The sequence below is a fragment of the Micropterus salmoides genome, unplaced genomic scaffold (genome assembly GCF_014851395.1).
Source record: "Micropterus salmoides isolate LMB-PRFRI ecotype aquatic unplaced genomic scaffold, ASM1485139v1 Ms_hic_scaffold_10, whole genome shotgun sequence".
In the NCBI taxonomy this organism is placed as follows: Eukaryota; Metazoa; Chordata; class Actinopteri; order Centrarchiformes; family Centrarchidae; genus Micropterus; species Micropterus salmoides.
The window spans coordinates 24046975-24066213 of NW_024040041.1; the positions used below are offsets into that span (position 1 = coordinate 24046975).

The 19239-nt window shown below is 39.7% G+C and overlaps 1 long non-coding RNA gene across 1 annotated transcript in view; it reads right to left on the reverse strand.

Moving 5' to 3' along the window:
* Positions 1 to 10332: 10332 nt before the first annotated feature.
* LOC119892121 overlaps positions 10333 to 19239 on the reverse strand; it is an 83757-nt gene continuing 74850 nt past the window's right edge. The window contains exon 2 of the long non-coding RNA XR_005442514.1: positions 10333 to 11678. This is a non-coding gene — a long non-coding RNA (uncharacterized LOC119892121). The remainder of the gene's footprint in view (positions 11679 to 19239) is intronic.

The window sequence follows — 19239 nt, forward strand, 5'->3', positions numbered from 1 at the left end:
CCAAGGGGTGTTGAAGCCTGTGATCTATGAGCACCTTCATGTTGATGGGCTGAAACTCTTCACTCTTGTTAAAGGGGATTTATGCTGATGGATGATTCCAACGAGCCAGAAAGACCCAGGACTGGCTCATTAATACACCGCACAGCAGCTTGAGATGAGCGCTCCGGTGATCGTCAAGCAGAACAAGCGAATGATCCTTCAAATGAGCGCTGGTCAGAAGCAGGTCACAGGGACCAGCAGACAACACTACAGGCAGGGAAGGGAAGAAGAACTGCTGAGCACACTACATGCTGGAGTGTTATAGGAGCATGAGAGACCGAATGGTTCATTACGATATGAAAGTGAGAGCAAATCAAAGAGTCTTCACACACCAGAAAATATAAGACGTGTGCCCACACAGGTCACATGACTTTTATTCTCGGAATGTCTGCTTCTGGCGATAATGAGCCTGCCTGTCTCTTCCCCACATCTTTCGTCCCCTTCTTTTTTTCCTGCCAAACAAAGACTCCTCTGATCATAGAGTACAAATGAGAAGAGGTTGAGTGAAAAAAAAAATATATCAATGGTCCCATTTTTGTGGAAGATGAAACGCTTTTAGGTTTAATTATTTCCCTCTTGTAGCTTTATGAATTTGCTTACCACTCAATTCAGGTGAGGACTTCCTTGAACACACTTACAATAGGCTTGATCAGTTCATTTCTATTCACCCCAGTTAAAGTAGCATGTTAATTATGTGCCTGTGTTAAAGACTGCAACTCTATTGGGACACAAACTTATATTTCAACGTTTATAGAAAATATATGGAAGCTTTATAAACCCAATGTAGCTCAAAATAAATGTCTTTTTCCGTTGTTTTTGTTTTCAAAACAACTTGAAATTGATTAGTAACTCATTCAAAGCAATTTTTACAAAACATAAATAAAGGCAGGGAGAAACATTCAACTTAAACCTGTGTAAAGTGTAAATATTGTTTTGCATTATGTATAAATATTGAGTGAATATAACAATAGGCCTTTTTCATGAAAGACATTTTGACATGTCACAGTAAGAAAATCACAGGTGTAAATAAAAACATTAATGAGGGCTGAATTCCATTTATCAGCTTGAGTTTCAGCATCCTGGTATTGGGCTTACTGGGACACTTGAATATCTTCAATGTTATTACCATCGCCTGTGCTTTTCCTGCTATGACATGTCGAAATGGCTGCAAAGGCATCAGTGAATGAATAAACAATAAATAAAGGATATCCAGTGTAAAGGAAACATGTAAAATTAAATTATCTGACAAACATATGTCTGCCACATAGGCTAGTATACCAGTATGGATACAAGTTGATATGGAGATGACAGCCAGACTGTAAGCTGGGCTCTTACTGGCTGCTCTTAGTTCACTAGGTTTCCTTTTAACAAACATCATGTGTCTCTCAAAATTGTGTAAAAATTTGTTGGACAGTGAAATGCTGATAAAAATGAACTCTACTCTGTGTTCATTTTAACTTTATTTGTTAATGGCAACTTCACAACAAAACTGTCACTGTTGACAAATAAATTGATCTTGCTAACAGTTGACCATTTACTTAGCCATGGCCCGAATACAAAGCTGGCTAATCACAGAGCAGTATAGGACTTGCTCTAACTGAGGTCCAACAATTTCATGACAGTGCTCCATTGACTCGTATTTATAAGGAGTCATTTTCTAGCTTTTTTGCTGTATTTTTCCAAGATATGATCAAACGCTGTTCCTGGGGTACTTGTAATAATTACAATCGCTACCCAAAGAGGTTGAAAGGAGGAATACGATTTATTCACTTTCCAAAACCTAAAACAAATCCAGAAAAAATTAGGCTGTGGATTGTTCCTAATGTGATGTTAGTTAGCTGATGCTGCCTAAATTACTACTGAATGTAACATTATATAAACCTACTGTTTTTGGTTTTTAATGATTGTAATAGAGACCTACAGGAACAGTGTTAATCCTTAATCTCATTGTCCTTTGTCACAATGACCTTTGTCAGGTGATGCAGTGGTTCACTTTTACCCTGTGATCAGTAGGCTTTAGCTTCTGTCTTTATTTTCATGTCAGTTTGACAGCCTGAATGCAACCTTCAAATGTATAATGCAAACCCAGAGTTTCCCACACACAGGCTTTACTTGGGCAGCCGCCCAGGTAGATTAACAGCTGCCCAAGTAAATTTAGTGACCCATTTTAAAATCGTTTTTGATTGCAGCGCTGTGCAGCGCATTTTCGCACCGCACATCCTCTTACTTGGTCGCTCTCTCTCTATCTCGCAAACACGGACAACAGACCCGTCTGTGAATTGAATGGTTGGTATCATAAACACCGCTGCACAAAGACCCATCTTTTCAGTTATTAGCAAGCATGTAAGGATCCTAATAAGGATCTATGTTAACTTTGGAAAACAGCTGTCAACGTTAGCATGCTGTTTAACTGGTAGTCAACAGGTGCATTCGAGATAACTGGCTGACTTTTGCCGACTTGATAGACATGTGAATAAAAACAGCGCCATCAAGTCAATGACGTTTTGCAGCGCAGGTATATGTTTTTGCTGAATCTCAAGAAATAGTAGCCTACTTTTACTAAGTGTAATAATATGTTAAAGACTGTTAACGTTCATTAAATATATGCTGATCATTTATCACTATTGATGAACCCCACAAAGAATAGTACAGCGTTTAAAAGCAGAACTTTAATGCATTTTTCAGCTAAGGAGGCCAGCCAGCTGCCCGCACACAGAGCCCTCTGGTCCCACTGTCACACAGACCACTGCAGCAACAACAGCAGAGGAAAACCAGTGTTTCCCCTATATGCATTCAGCGGTGCACCACCGCAGCTGAAAAATGACAGCCACTACTAAAATTTCACACAATCCTTATAAAATCAATGCTCTACTAATTTTCACTCACACTCAATGCGAGCACGGTAAAACTCATCACTTGGCTCGCTTCCTCTCCTCATTCTTCAAAGGACATCTACGTGACAGGTGCTGTTATAAGAGCAGCGTAACTCCAAAAGCCTGTTTGCGTTACCTTACACCCACCCCCCCTTTCAGACTGCGCAACTTATGGGAAGCTTATACAGTCGGCTACGTCTTTTGGCTGCTATGTAACTTAGCGTCAATTTATAGAAAGTAACTGGTAGTTGTATTTTATTACTCCATAGTTCTCCAGAGTTGAGAATATTAGGTACAAATGTAAACTAAACTGGTGTAGCCTACAGCTCTTTCCTGTACAGCGAGGTACATCCGACATTATTTTTCAGATGAGTCTGAAAAAATGGTTGTTAGGAAAAGGACGGAGGTGACTGAAGGAGCTGAGATCAGAAAAGCAAATTAGTGATGCAAACTAGTCCTTTTAAGCTTGGACCCCCAATCCCCCTGACCAAGACTACCACAACCACCACCAAAACATTCATCTAAACCTCACATAAAATTATGGGAAAACCCTGACATTTTAAGCTATTCTAATATGCATTGTGTTGGGGTTCAGACATATTCAAACATACTACGCACAACCGCCACAAAATATTTCGCTTCACCTCCGCTGCTACAACTGCATCCTAGGGGAAACACTGAAAACACAACAGTTTTCATACCGCTTATCTGTCTTTACATTCTGAGTAATGTTGAAACTTTTTAACTTAAATCAAGAGACAGCTGTGTGTGTGTCGCATTGAAAATTCTGTGTCCCTTTGTTAATTATTTATCTCTAGTTATATGACAAATAAAGAATGCTTTAAAAAGGCGCCCGGTGGAGATTTGACCACTAGCAGCGCTATGGAGCAATGTTTTTAATGTTTGAGTGGGTTCCTGTTTTGTTTGTTCTCGTGCACATGCCTAATGACACACACGCAATACACATTCCTGCCAGTGGTTTCACACTATTCCACTGATGCACAAGTGGCAGTAGTGTGCCAAGAAACATGCTATACTCCAGCAACAGATTTTTAAAAAATCATAGTTGCAAATGTGAGAGGGATGTCATGAGGAAGGGAACATGTTTGTTAGGCCTCAAATACATTTTAGTGAATTACATTGAATGTTAAACATTGTCTTTATTTCTTTACATTGAAAATCTTGCATGTGCACCAAAAAGTATCGAGTACAAGTAACCCACTAAGGGAACATTTAGAATTTCACTGAGGAGCTAAAGCCCCTCAACCAACCTTTCCAGTTATTGCCATCAGGTTGATGGTACAAAGTCCCACTGACCCAGATCTACAAAAAAATATTTAGGAACTGTACTCTGAGCTGCTTATCTGTCAAAAGGAAAATGCTTTATGTTGTAACAAACAACAAAGTCATCTTATCAAATCTAAATCATTTTTGTTTGAGTGTCTGAACAGGAATTCAACATAGTGAGTGAAATGATTTCTTGCAGGTGTGCCATGTTTTTTTTTTGTCACGACAACATCCTGAGCAATGATGTCACAATGAGATTTCTGTCACACTTTTTGGGTGCTTTTGTCCCACCTGGGAATTCACCAGCTATGTCCTCAGTGTGATGTCTTTTAATCTCAGAAAGCTGCAATCAAAGGGGCCTGTTTTTTCCTTTCCTGGAGACGCGTTTCTGATTGCTGAAGCACTTGTCATTTCCTGGAAGAGGCTCTGATGCATACTACAGTCCGCTAATCTGTCCAGCAATCATAAAGTCTCTGGAAGCTGTCACTGATTGCCCTGATATTGACATCATTTCAGAAGGGGGAAAAAAAAAAAAAATCAAAGAATCCAGAATATTTACAATCCAAATTGATTTTCAGTGCTCTAGAAGATAAAAAAAAAAAACAAAGAACACTAGCCATTAATTTAAGAATTTTGTTGGTAGTATTTGCACGTCTTCATAGCATAACAAGTTAACATTTTTCTGTATGAGTTATAAGCTGCTCTAATGTTTCTTTAGAATTATCAACTCAGAAATGTGCAGCCCTTTGACACGTGAAATGACTTTGTGGTGCAGAAGAGAATGCAATTAGTCAGAGACTTCATGATTTTAAATATCATCGATTGCAACCATTAGGAAAAGGCATTTCCCATCATACACTAAAAGCATTTGAACAACTCTTTGAATACTTGACACTTCTTTAGTGACAATCAATTCTCGATTATCTAAATTCTTCAGACTGTTTAATCATACAGAGAAGGAAATTTTTCACTTCCAGGAGCTCTCATTCTGCAGCCTGCCACATATTCTGCACAAACACTAACTATTTCTGTTGATCCTTTGAACATTTGAATCCCAGCATTAATCAGAGTGCATGGGCAACAACAGAGACAAGGGGAAGTGAAGAAGCTGATGAACATGAATAGAACATCTGCACAAGTCTCCTTTAATTTGAGTCTAACTACTTGTATCAGATATGATTAATCTGTTTGGGACTTGAATTATATTAAAACATTTTCATTAACTAACTAATTTTCCATGCCCACTCAAATGGGGGTTAGAAACACCCTAGGCATGTTACCAATCCAGCACAGACCATACTATTACAGGTAGGTTAAGTGACACTTTCCAGTTTCTTGGGTTTAGAAACTGGAATTCCTTCCTCCAGAAAAGACTGGAGTAGAGATTCAAAGAAGAGGGGCGCATTTGCGAATTTTGTGACAATCTGTTAAAACTAATTAACAAACAAAGCCTTGGTTTATGGCAATAATCAACTGTGCATTATTACAGTTACAATATTTATAATAAACAAATGCCAGATAAGCAACTTTAAATATTCTAAATAATATCAATAACTCCAAATCGGCCCGCGGGCCAGAACCGGCCCGTCAGCAATAATATCTGGCCTGTGGCCAGATTGCTTTGATAGCAGAAAAATAAAAAATAAATAAATTGATAGCGGCTGGTGCTGAAATAGATCTCAGTCATGACAGCTACAGTTACTCACACAACCACTTCATCTTAAGTGATTGTGCCTCCAAAATAAAAGCGCAAGAACTTTTTGTGCAGCAATGCTTTATGACAAGTTTATTGAGAGCTTTTTCTTTGAAGAGTTCTGAATGACATTCAAAAGAGACTCTGGCTTGCATGACACACCACTGAAAAAGCCATCAGTAAACGTGACTGGATTCCCCTGAATTTCCTCAGGGAAATGAAAATAAACGTCCATAGGTTACACAAACTGCAGCACATGCTTTATTGTGAGCATGTGCAAAAGTGTCCTTATAATCAATTTGTTTAACAAAAGAGAAAAAAATACCCACAGTTAATTGGGATTGATCGTGCAACCTTCCAAACGGGAGTCCTGCTCAGTACAGACTGAGCTAAACATACGCGCAAGTATAGAAAGATTTGAAATAATTGGACTTTGTTGTGGCCCGCCATGTAACGGCTTGAAAAAAATTTGGCCCGATGTCAGACTTATTTGCCGACCGCTGGCCTACAGCCATGGACAGATTATGAGATAACGGGCCCCTGGACACAGACGTAAAGTAAAAGGCCGCCCACCCCTTTGTACAGTGGAGCAAGATGGCCCGACTGAACTGCACTGGCTCTACCTCTGCTTACATTCATTCCTTTGGGCACTTTTAAGGGAAGAAGAAAGAAACTGCACTCATAAATGAAAAAATTAATTCATAGCCTTCATACTGAGGTCATATATTCAAACCTACGAAATTAGCAAATATTCAAATGATCCTGTAGTTATAACATTTTAGACATTGCACTTTATATATTTGCATTGTTGGACAAAAGAAAGTGCTTTGTCACTGCAACAAAAACAAGTTTTGAAGGATAAAGTGTGAAAAAAAACAAGTGATAATTTGGACTGAACCTCCTCTGCATTCTACTTAACAACAACCCTCCTGCTGAATAGAGAATGAGATGCATCAGACCATGGAATGGTGTGTTAGTATGCATTGTGACCGAAATTAAGCTTTTTTTCCCCTTCTTTTTACATCCTTGGCATGCAGAGAAATCTGAATTTGAAGGAAATAGCTCTTGTAGGTGGCTGTGCATCAATTCATTACTTCCAGTAAATGTGTTAACAGAGATCCCAACATTTTGTTCATCTTTTGTTTAAAGAAAAGGGGCTCTAGGTTTCTACTGAAGACAAAAATAAAGCAGGAAAAAACAGCAACACCTTTTTTTGATTGTTAATGGGACAAAAATGTCCACAGTATGATAATTTGTTTTATTTCGTCTGCCTTGGGGTAAGCCTGGGTCTTTTTATGTTCCCAGCGTGTCTGCATGCGTTTCCTCCAGGTGCACTGGTTCCTCCCACAGTCCAAAGACATGCAGGTCAGGTGAAAGAAACTCTTAATTGCCTGTAGGTGTGAATGTGAGTGAATGTGTTTCTCAGTCTGTATGCATTAGGCCCTGTGATAGACTGGCAACCTCTCTAGCTGTGTACCCCGCCTCTCACCAAAAGCATGCTGGAATAGGCTCCGGCCCCTGACAACCCTGAGTAAAATGAGTGGGTATGGACCGATGGAGGATCATCATGGGCCATCTAAAATACCTATCAATGCTTTAGCTACTGTAAGTGCATTGTGAAGATCTCACACTGATCCATTTATAAGATTTGCCATTTTAGATTAATTTGTTTTTTCACCATAAGCGTGCTTCATGAAAGACAAAGAAGCCATTCACATCTATAAACAGAATTATCATTATCAACCTTTAAAAAATAAAATCTAATAGCTCAACTTTCATATATTGTATCAAAGTCTGTAGATGACAATAAATCTTTGCGTCTACAGTGTTTTTGTTTAGGAGCATTCTCCCCTGTTAGCTCAAAACAGCTCCTCTAGCCAGAAAGGTACACTTTGTGTAAATAAACCATGAGTACAGGGTCAACCTTGATGGAAGTGCTTACTGAGTTACTGAGCTGTAAAGTTCTCAAAGTAGTTTCAATGTTTAAAAGTGGCGATGCTATTTGCAGTAGTATTTCAAAGCAAAACTGTGTTTTTGGCATGTTTAGTTATTTTTTTCAGGTAGAGTTTAACATCGCATTAATTGAATTACATTATAATAGATTAGCAGTAACAGCGGCAGGCTACACATTTCTTGGGACTGCCTGATCCTAACGAGTCAGAAACTTGTTAAAATCTCTAAGCATATGCAGCACATTACTGATTCACTGACTTTTTCATTGAAAACGTTCACTTCTGCATACTATCACTGATCAATTTTGATTCAAGCTTTTCTGTTCTGCAACATATTATTTTGAGACATTTTTTTTGTTTGTTTTCTGTAATGTTTTTGTTTTTTGCACCTCAGGACCACCGTACAATTAGTTCTAGTATCGCAATTCTACTGGTATGGAATTCTGTGGCACCTAATAGTAACATAGCCATCAATAATATTATTAGTTACACATGTGCTTTTCCTGCTACAGGTATGTAACAAAATGTTGGTTGTGAGAAAAGTATTCAACAATTTCAGTTCATGACAAACATCATTCCTTTCAGCAGTTATGTCACGTAAATAAAGCAAGAACAACAATCTAAACTATTCAATGTCATTGGTGCCAGAGGATGTGATTAAGACAATCAGATCCACCTGTTCTCTGTCCCCGGTGTCCCTAATGTTCCCCAACACAACCACCGTGATCAGAGGCTATAGGCACAATAGTCTCTAACTGACTTTCATTTCAGAAGCCTATCCCTCCAGGTTCTGTGAATGTGTTTCTTCAGCCCGAGTGATTGATCCCAGCACTCCTGAAGAATACCTCCTTTATTTTCCTCTCTGTTTTTCAGGCAAATCTGGTGTAGATGCTAGCTGAGTGAGTGGGTAAGATATCCAGCTTTAGTGAGATATATTCACTGAGAGCATGTCGCTATTACTTTATTGTGAAGTAGCGCAAACAGTATATAGTGTGTCGCTCTCTGCTGATTGATCTTGATTTGCCTATTACTTGGAAACTGCTGGACAGAGCAGAGAGGAAGTCTGGTCAGGGAAAGAAAGAAAGGATGAGCAAGTGGGAAAAAATCTGCATTATTACATATTTTGCCCTGAAAACAAACAGCAGGATCTGTTGAGGATATTCATGGCCACGTGCAAGAATAATGCAAGCACATCAACATCATCAAAAACGCTGAACTTCAAGTGCTACGTTTAGAAAACAAAAAGAGACAGAGAAAGGGTTTTGTTTTTGTGTTAATGCCAGCGCACAATATTGACAACATGACGAATTGGTTACTGTATATACACTGAGGGTACGGATGAGATAATGAAAGGTAGGTGTGTCAACAGATGAGGATGGTTTGGGAATGTGAACAGGTGACCAGGATGGGTGGGAAAGCCATAGGGCATCTGGTGCCTTGTGCCGAGATGTGGCTGGAGGCAGACAGAGAGAGAGAACTGAGCAAAATAAATACGAGTGAGGCCGCCGTCGTGACAGCGTCATCCACAGGGGGAGAGGAATGAGCACATCATGCACTGCCTCTTCTAACCAATGCACTCAATTCTGAGCACAGATTTGGTCTGTGTATGGACTGAAACTCTGTCATACTTCTTTACAAAACCTGCACTCAGGACAGCAGATCATTAGTCTCAGGTTCACAAATTTTTCAATGACCTGCTTTGACTAGAGGTTCTTTGACACTTTCCAGTGGATAATCTGTCTTGTTCAGCCATGTCCTTTTACCCTGCACTGGGTCATGTGGAAAGTTTCAACCATTTGCTTCTCATGCAAAAACAGTACCTCTAAAAGTATGCCCACATACACGTGTTTGTCATAGTCCAAAGCTCACGTGTAGGTTCATTAAAAATCTGCTGTTGCTTTGACTATCATAATCCATCATTTTAAATAACACGTCAGATGTTCCCAACATTCCTTGAATGCCACAATCAGGGCATTGGTGCTGAAGATCATTATGTGTCTTCCCCTCTACCTTGAGGCTTATTTGATTTAAGGCAGAAGGGAAATGATGAAAACAAAAGTAAAAAAAATACGGTAAAGGTCAAACTTGAGAGTTTCAACATGCAGTTTGTTCGTTGCAGTAAAGTAATTAAGAAACAGCCATAACATCAGATTGATAAATTAATGTACATTAATTCATTGTGTTTTAAACATAATATAATTTTTTTTACCCATTATGAGCCTCACAGACAGCTGACATATGCTTATTAGTAAATGTAGAGCAGTAGATAAACTGTCAGGAGTCATTACAGTCAAAGCTACTCTGTTTTTCCCCAGAGAGTAACATCATGAAAGATACTTGTTTTATACCTTCCAAAAGTGATACTTACTGAGGATGTTTGGCAATCTGTCCGCCTTAATGTGTATTTCTTTCTATTAATTTTTAGCAACATGTCATACAGAAATTAACAGAAGGACAAAGAATACAGTATGATATTTTTATGATAGCATTTTTGAATTTCTATTTAGATTTGAATTTATTTCAGGACAGTACACAGTACAGACACAAAGGTTGACCACACAGTATATATACACAAAAAAATAACTCGCTCACCTGCCCATACCACTACATTAACATAGCAAACAATTTGAAGTACATAGACAAAATAATCAGCAGAGTGCATTAAACTAATGCAAATGTAACATACAACTATCACAAATGTAACATACAGGATAAAGTCACATCTAACATAGAAATGTCCAAAGAAAGTCAAGATAAAGAAAAACAAAATAAAGAAAGCCATGATTATATTCAAACTACTGCATATTTTCCACATAAACTATTTATATGCAATACCATTGGTACCCTGTTTGTACCCTGGCTGCAAAAGTGATTTGAATAAACCAAAAGTGGAAATAGATCTCAAGAAAAGAGGAAGGTTATTCCAGTCTTGGGGTTTATATTGACCTGCTCTCCAACCAGCTACAGAAAATAACCTTTGTACTGTAAAAAATGTTGGAATTTGGAGGTGCCTAAGTGAGTATGTCGAGCGATCAGGAATTAAATACTGTTTAAGGTATGCAGGACAGCTGGAATAAAAACATTTAAATATGAACAGAGACCTGTGGTAATCCCTTCATGGTTTAGGTTGCAACTAGTTTATTGAGTCATACATAAGACAATGATGGGTTTTAAATGGACAGTTCAAAATAAATCTGCAAAGGGAATTGAATACTACATTAAAAGGGTCTAAGATTGGACTCAGGGGTATTAGTGTAAACTATGGCTGTATTCGGAACCGCCTACTACATAGTACTGGCAACCGCAGTATGCCATATGTACTGTATAAGGTATAGTATGTAGTATTGTAACAGCTTTAGGCATGAATGATAGCTGATCCTGATCACTGATCACTTTTCTTAGAAAATAATAATGGCCGGCATTTATTTCACAGACATAAAGGAACACAATAAGACACTCTAGTCTCTCAGTTTAACTGTATATCGTACACATTCCAATGAGATCACAAAATTCCCTCCCAAATTAAAAGACAAATTTGCAAAACCCCCGTTTAGTTCAGTTCAATTCAAGAAAAAAAAAAACATTTCACTGTCCGCATCTACCCGGATAGTAATTTTTTTCTTTAAATGTTAGAGGCCTCTTTTGTTTTGTTTATCTGAGATCCACATGAAGGAGAATCCAATGGAAGAATCAAATCTGGATGACAGAACAGGATGGATGATGGGACACTGGACGTCCTGTTGCCTCTCCACGTTGTCCTGTTGTAGTCTGTGTCTGCCTCGTGCTTGCATGCATGCGTTTCTCTCTTTCAAATCGAAGTCACAAAAAAACAACCTGCATAAGGCATGACAAGGGCTTAGTTAATCTCTAAATACTCCAAAACTGTATTGCATTTATTTTTCCCATAATATATATACAGTAATAATTTACAGCATAAAATACAGCTGCAACACACTATTGCACTCATATGGAACAATGTCACACTGTTAGATTAAGCAATTAAAGGTGGTGCATAGATAAGATGCTTGCCTTTGGTGTGGGAGATCTGGGTTCAATTCCCACTGTAAGACATCCACCATTGTGTCCCTGAGCAAGATACTTAACCCCTAGTTGCTCCAGAGGTGACATGTATAGCATTTGTAAGTCGCTTTGGATAAAAGCGTCAGCTAAATGAATAATTGTAAGTTGTACTGTGGTTCATCTGCTCTCACGCTGATTTTTTTTTTCTGTAACCCGTTTCGTTCCTCTCTCAGAAAACATGGGGAATTGTTCTACATATGCGCTAAGGGCGCCCCCTTGTAGAAATAAAATCCTAAAGCAATATTACCACTTCTAATTCACTTTCCAGTTTATCAGGGTTACAGTAACTGTTAAATAGATTTATTTGCAGCATGCTATGCCAGGCTTTGCTAGTTTCCGGTTTTCAAAATCGGAACAATAAGAGGAATATAAATGTAAGCATGCTTAAAACGTATTGTTCTTTTAAATCTTATATGAGAACAAGGCTGCAGCCGACCTGTAGCAGATGTTTGGTTTGGTATATTGGTGCATAAATAAGAATTATATAAAACAAAAGCAAATAAAAAGCATGTACTATAACCACAACTGTAACATAACAGTCCCCTTTCATACCACTATTGTTTTTGTTTTTTTATCAAACTGCTTCTAAGTTACACAAGCCTGTCCATCACGAGCCAGATGTCTCTTGATTTAAGTTAAAACATTACAACATTACTCAGAATGTAAAGACAGAATAACAGCGAATAACAGCAGTACGAACATTTAAACTGTCTCACAGCTGCGGGTCTTTACTCTCACCTTGATGCTCGACACGTCTGCTGCGTTGGCTGCAGCGCTATGTGTGGCTGTGAGCTCTACGTGAGGACCAGGGGACTCCGTGAGCTGACTGGCCGGCTTTTTGGCATACTGCAGATTTTCCTTTTGTTTGCATACTGCATACTACATATACATTTGTGCCACATCAGTACATACTACTAGTATAGTAGGCGGTTTGGAATACAGCCTATGTCTGCACAGAGTGCCAAGACATATACTTTCCTAATAATATTGTCAATGTGTATTCTTGAAGGTGAGGTTGTGGTCCAACCAAATGCCCAAATATTAAAATTTTTCACATCAGCGATTTTGTATTGTGGAAAACACCATACAGCAGGATTTCTTCGTGTTCAACAGAAGTTTATTAATGAAAAGCCACTGTTGTACTTCATCAGAATCAGATTGAAGAGTTCTTTTGACTTGAGCAAATCCCGGTCAGTGTCATCAGCATAAAGCTCTACTTCACAATGAAAACAAACTCGTCCTAGGTCATTGATAAAGAAATGGAGAAAAGAAAGGGGCAACAATTAAATAATATCACTGGAATCCTTGCTAAACGACACACTTTACCTAATAGACGTTGTCTATTAGGTAATAGACGACGTCTATTAGGTAAATAGGAGTTAAACCTGAGCACAGCATGTTGATTCAAACCAAAAGAGTAAAGCTTATCTAATAGAACGTAACGGTCAACCATGTCAAAGGCCTTTGAAAGATCAATAAAAACCAGCACCAATGAAATTACCATTATCAATACACAAGAAGACATTATTTGTAAATTTTAAGAGAGCAGTTGAAGTAGAAAAATTGGATCTATAGCCAGATTGATGTGGAGAAATAATGTTGTAATTATTGATGTACTCAGTTAGTTGATTAAACATTAATTTCTCAAATATTTTAGCAACTGCGCAAATGATAGAAATCGGACGATAATTATTCACATTATATTGGTCTCCACCTTTGAAAAGAGGTGTCACTCTTGCAGCTTTCCAAATTTTTGGCACAGTACAGGTAGTTAAGGATAGATTAAAAATATCTTCAAGAGGAAACATCAATATGTGAGCTGCAAGTTTGATAAACTTAGCTTCCAGTTTCTGCACTACACTTTAATTTAATGTTAAGTCATGTAATGCATTATAGTATATCAGTATGTATGATTTTTTTTTTTTAAATGAAAAAGAGCCAACGGGCCTGGAAGAATTAGAAGACCATTCCAAACCATCAGCGCAAACAAATTTTCATCTACACACAGACAAAAAATGATTATTAAAAAGGCATGAGCTATATGCAAAGAATCGGATAAAATGTCATTGTCCTTATTTGTTTCACAAAAGTTTTCTTATTTTTGTTAAGAATGTTATTTAAATGATTCCAGAAGTGCCTGGGGTGGTTGAAGTCATGAGAGAAACAGTCTCTATAGTAATTAGATTTGGCAGTCCTAGTTTCCGTTTTGCATTTATTCTGTAACTGTCTATATATTGTCCCATCAGAGTCATCTTTTGAGAAGAATTTAACCCAAGCTTTATCCCTTTGTTTGAATAGTTGAAGTAATTTAGAGTTTATCCATGATAAATGCCTACCTTTACAGTTTCAGTATGGAAGAAGTTCCATGCTTCTTCCACAAGTGGAATTAGTTGTAGCCTGTTCCATCTAATATCTAAGAGATCACGTATGTAATAATCAACATTAATATTTATATTTATATTCTTTTATTATCAGAGTAAGGCTTACACTGCCTAAAAGATCACCTGAGGAAGAGAGATCAAACCAGTTAATATTAAAGTCTCCCAATATGATCAGTTCATTGTGTCTGTCAAGTGAATTAATAGTAGCCAAAATACAATTTAAGGAAACAGTGGGAACAGAGAGAGGTCTATAAATATTTCCAATAGTAAGCTGTTTGTTTTCATGAAAGATGATGTTAGTAAAAAGACACACAACATTAGGAAAGACACACTCAGAGACCAGAATTGTATCAACATAAGTAGCCACACCTCCTCCTCTTGATGTTCAAGAAGTTGATTTATTTCAGTAATTCCATTAAAAAAGTGAAACTTGTATAATGTATACATTCATTCCACACAGTCTGATATATTTCAAGTGTTCATTCCTTTTAATTTTGATGATTATAATATAATGAAAACCCCAAAATCAGTATCTCAGAAAATTAGAATATTGTGAAAAGGTTCAATATTGAAGACACCTGGTGGCACACTCTAATTAGCTAATTAACTCAAAACAACTGCAAAGGCCTTTAAATGGTCCCTCAGTCTAGTTCTGTAGGCTACACAATCACGGGGATGACTGCTGACAGCTGTCCAAAAGATGACCATTGACACCTTGCACAAGGAGGGCAAGACACAAAAGGTCATTGCTAAAGGCTGGCTGTTCACAGAGTTCTGTGTCCAAGCACATTAATAGAGAGGCGAAGGGAAGAAAAAGATGTGGTAGAAAAAAAGTGTACAAGCAATAGGGATAACCGCACCCTGGAGAGGATTGTGAAACAAATCCCATTCAAAAATGTGGGGGAGATTCACAAAGAGTGGACTGCAGCTGGAGTCAGTGCTTTAAGAACCACCACGCACAGACATATGCAAGACATGGGTTTCAGCTGTCGCATTCCTTGTGTCAAGCCACTCTTGAACAAGACACAGCGTCAGAAGCGTCTTTCCTGGGCTAAAGACAAAAAGGACTGGACTGCTACTGAGTGGTCCAAAGTTATGTTCTCTAATGAAAGTAAATTTTACATTTCCTTTGGAAATCAAGGTCCCAGAGTCTGGAGGAAGAGAGGAGAGGCACAGAATCCACGTTGCTTGAAGTCCAGTGTAAAGTTTCCACAGTCAGTGATGGTTTGGGGTGCCATGTCATCTGCTGGTGTTGGTCCACTGTGTTTTCTGAGGTCAATGCAGCCGTCTACCAGGAAGTTGCTGCTGCTGACCAACTTTATGGAGATGCAGATTTAATTTTCCAACAGGACTTGGCACCTGCAGTGCAGTGCCAAAGCTACAAGTACCTGGTAGGACCGTGGGATTCCTGTTCTTAATTGGCCAGCAAACTCGCCTGACCTTAACCCTATAGAAAATCTATGGGGTATTGTGAAGAGAAAGATGCGATACGCCAGACTGAACAATGCAGAAGAGCTGAAGGCCACTATCAGAGCAACCTGGGCTCTCATAACACCTGAGCAGTGCCACAGACTGATCGACTCCATGCCACGCCGCATTGCTGCAGTAATTCAGGCAAAAGGAGCCCCAACTCAAAAGTAGTGCTGTACATGCTCATACTTTTCATGTTCATACTTTTCATTTGGCCAACATTTCTAAAAATCCTTTTTTGTATTGGTCTCAAGTAATATTCTAATTTTCAGAGATACTGATTTTTATAAAGTTCAGACATCACTTCCCGATATTTTGAACAGGCATGTAGTCATCATAAATAGCCATGGAAGTGCCCTGATATTGCAGCCTAACCTCTCTTGGACCTGCCCTCATGGATAATCACATCTTTAACTTTAAACTTGTGCAGCTGGATAGTCACCGGCCTCAGACACTGTCCTGGACTTGGTTTGACCCGGCGTACCCCGATCAGCCTGTCACACTCCACTCCACAGCCAACATCTTGGCGAAAAAGGTGGTCGGATGAGGTCCTTCAATTGATTCCGGTAGCCCACATTTCTGAGGTCCGACACTTTCGCTAACATCTTAGTTTTTGTCTCAGAAAGTACAGCACGAGGCCTCAAGGGCTGATATCCGTTCATCCAGTACATTGGCGTTTCTAGTGATACAATTTTCTGGTCATGGTCATTCACAGCTGCTTGAATTCCATCGAGCTTTGCTTCCAACGATGTGAGGGAAGTTCAAGTCCACCACAAGTGCTTTCCTGTGTTCCTCCAGTAGGCTAATTAGCATAGCCATAGTAAACTAAGCATCGTCATCCACCGTAGCAAAAGCATTATGTTCTTTTCTAAGCCTTGTGGACTTATTCACCATTATTGTTCAAAGAAAAGGCTCTGTTCACGAGACAGATAGTGGTCTCAAATTGAATACATTAAATCCCAAGAGAAAAGTTATAACTACAGCCCGATCAATATGGTATTTTAATGGTAACATAAACAAAGATTCTCCCTAACATTTGTTATGTTGAGACCTCACCACCAAGATACCATGAAATAATGCAGTTTAAAAATAAACTTTGTTATTGTTAGTAATAGTACTTTGAACAAAAGTACAACAAAATATATTAAAGTTTTGATAAATAAGAGTCAAATGTATAAAACTATTGATAATAAACATTAAATTAAATAGTGTATGTATTGTGGGGGACAGCGAAACAGAAACTATAAAAAATACCAATATAGTACTTCTATTTCATCTGTCATGCCATTGCTATCGTAATAATGATAAACAGGGCTGTCCTGCATGTATGCATACACACACACACACCCACACACACCCACACACCCCCCTACTGGCTGAAGAAACTGACTGCACTCCCTTAACACCTGGCAGCACAACTGCTGATGGATGGGACCCATCCAGAATGGTTAACCCAAGGACGGTCCTTATTATGAAGGATCCCCAGAAGGGAATAATCCCATCCAAATACCCGCCAATAACCTGCCTCTGCACAACATGGAAGCTCCTGTCAGGCATCATAGTGGCTAAGATGAGGCACATGGCTCAATACATGGACAGGGCCCAGAAGGGAATGGGCAGTAACCCCAGGGGAGCCAAGCACCAGATACTGGTTGATAGAGCGGTTACTTGAGACTGCAATACCAGGCAGACCTATCTGTGCACTGGATTGACTACAAGAAAGCCTACGACTCAATGCCACATCCATGGATACATGGATCCCCGCTGCTGTTCTGCATAGGCCTGAACCCCCTCAGCCAGATCATCACAAAGACTGGCTACTAATGGCTAGTCGTGGACCATTTACGTTTATTCATTTAGCTGATGCTTTTATCCAAAGTGACTTCCAATTGCTATACATGTCAGAGTTTGCACACCTCTGGAGCAACTAGGGGTTAAGTGTCTCGCTCAGGGACACATTGGTAGATGGGGAATTGAACCCGGGTCTCTCACACCAAAGCTCTCCACAAGAGCTCTCTTATCCATTGCGCCATCACCACCCCCCTGACGGAACAACCATCAGTCACCTCCTCTACATGGATGACATCAAGCTGTATGCCAGAAATGAGCAAGACATCGACTCACTGATCCACACTACCAGGATCTACAGCAACAACATTGGAATGTCATTCGGACTGGACAAGTGTGGTCACATGGTATTAAAAACAGGGAAGATGAACAGAACCGAGGGGACTGAACTACCAGAAGGCCACATTGCAGATGCTCAGGACAGCTATAAATACCTTGGGGTGCCGCAGGCTAACGGAAACCATGAGGAGGCACAGCCAAATACCTACAGAGAGTAAGGCAGGTCCTGAAAAGTCAGCTGAATGGGAAAAACAAGATCCGAGCCATCAACACATGCACCCTGCCAGTCATCAGATACCCCACTGGTATAATAAACTGGCCAAAGGAGGAGATAGAGGCTACTGACATCAAGACAAGAAAGCTCCTCACAATGGAGGCGGAGGGCTAGTGAGTGTCAAGACTACTGTCCAGGATGAAGCAACAAAGATCCAAGAGTACATCAGTAAGATAAAGGGCTTGGTGAATACCTCAGGCAGCAGAAACCCGAGGGTGAGGACAAGGAAGATGAAGAACCTTCATGGAGGGACAAGCCGCTGCACAGCATGTACCACAGACAAATAGAAGATGTGGCTGATATCAAGAAATCCTACCAGTGGCTGGAAAAAGCTGGACTGAAGGACAGCACAGAAGCACTAATCATGGCAGCACAAGAATGTAAATGCTCTGTACTTGTATAGCGCCTTTCTAGTCTTTTCGACCACTCAAAGCGCTTTTACACTACATCTGCATTCACCAGTCACACACATTCATACACTGAGCCTAAGTGCTCAAACGGAAACTAACATTCACACACACTCACACACAGGGGCAATTCGGGGTTCAGTATCTTGCCCAAGGACACTTCGACATGCAACCAGGGGGAGCCAGGATTGAACCGCCGACCTTCCGATTAACGGCCAACCCGCTCTACCTCCTGAGCCACAGCCGCCCCTGAAGAACAGGCACTCACTACAAGATCAACAGAGACTGGGGTCTACCACACCAGGCAGGACCCCAGGTGCAGACTGTGCAAGGATGCCCCTGAGACAGTACAGCACATAACAGCAGGGTGCAAGATGCAGGCAGGAAGTGCGTACATGGAACGCCATAACCAGGTAGCTGTCATAGTGTCATAGTGTACAGGAACATCTGCCATGAGTATGGGCTCGAAGTCCCAAGGTCAAAATGGAAGACACCTCCTAAGGTAGTTGAGAATGACCTAGCTAAGATCCTGTGGGACTGATAAAACGGTGACGGCTAACCAACCAGACATCGTGTTGATCGACAAGCAGCAGAAGAAGGCTGCCAGTGGAAATCCCAAGCGACAGCAACATCAAGAAGAAGGAACATGAGAAGCT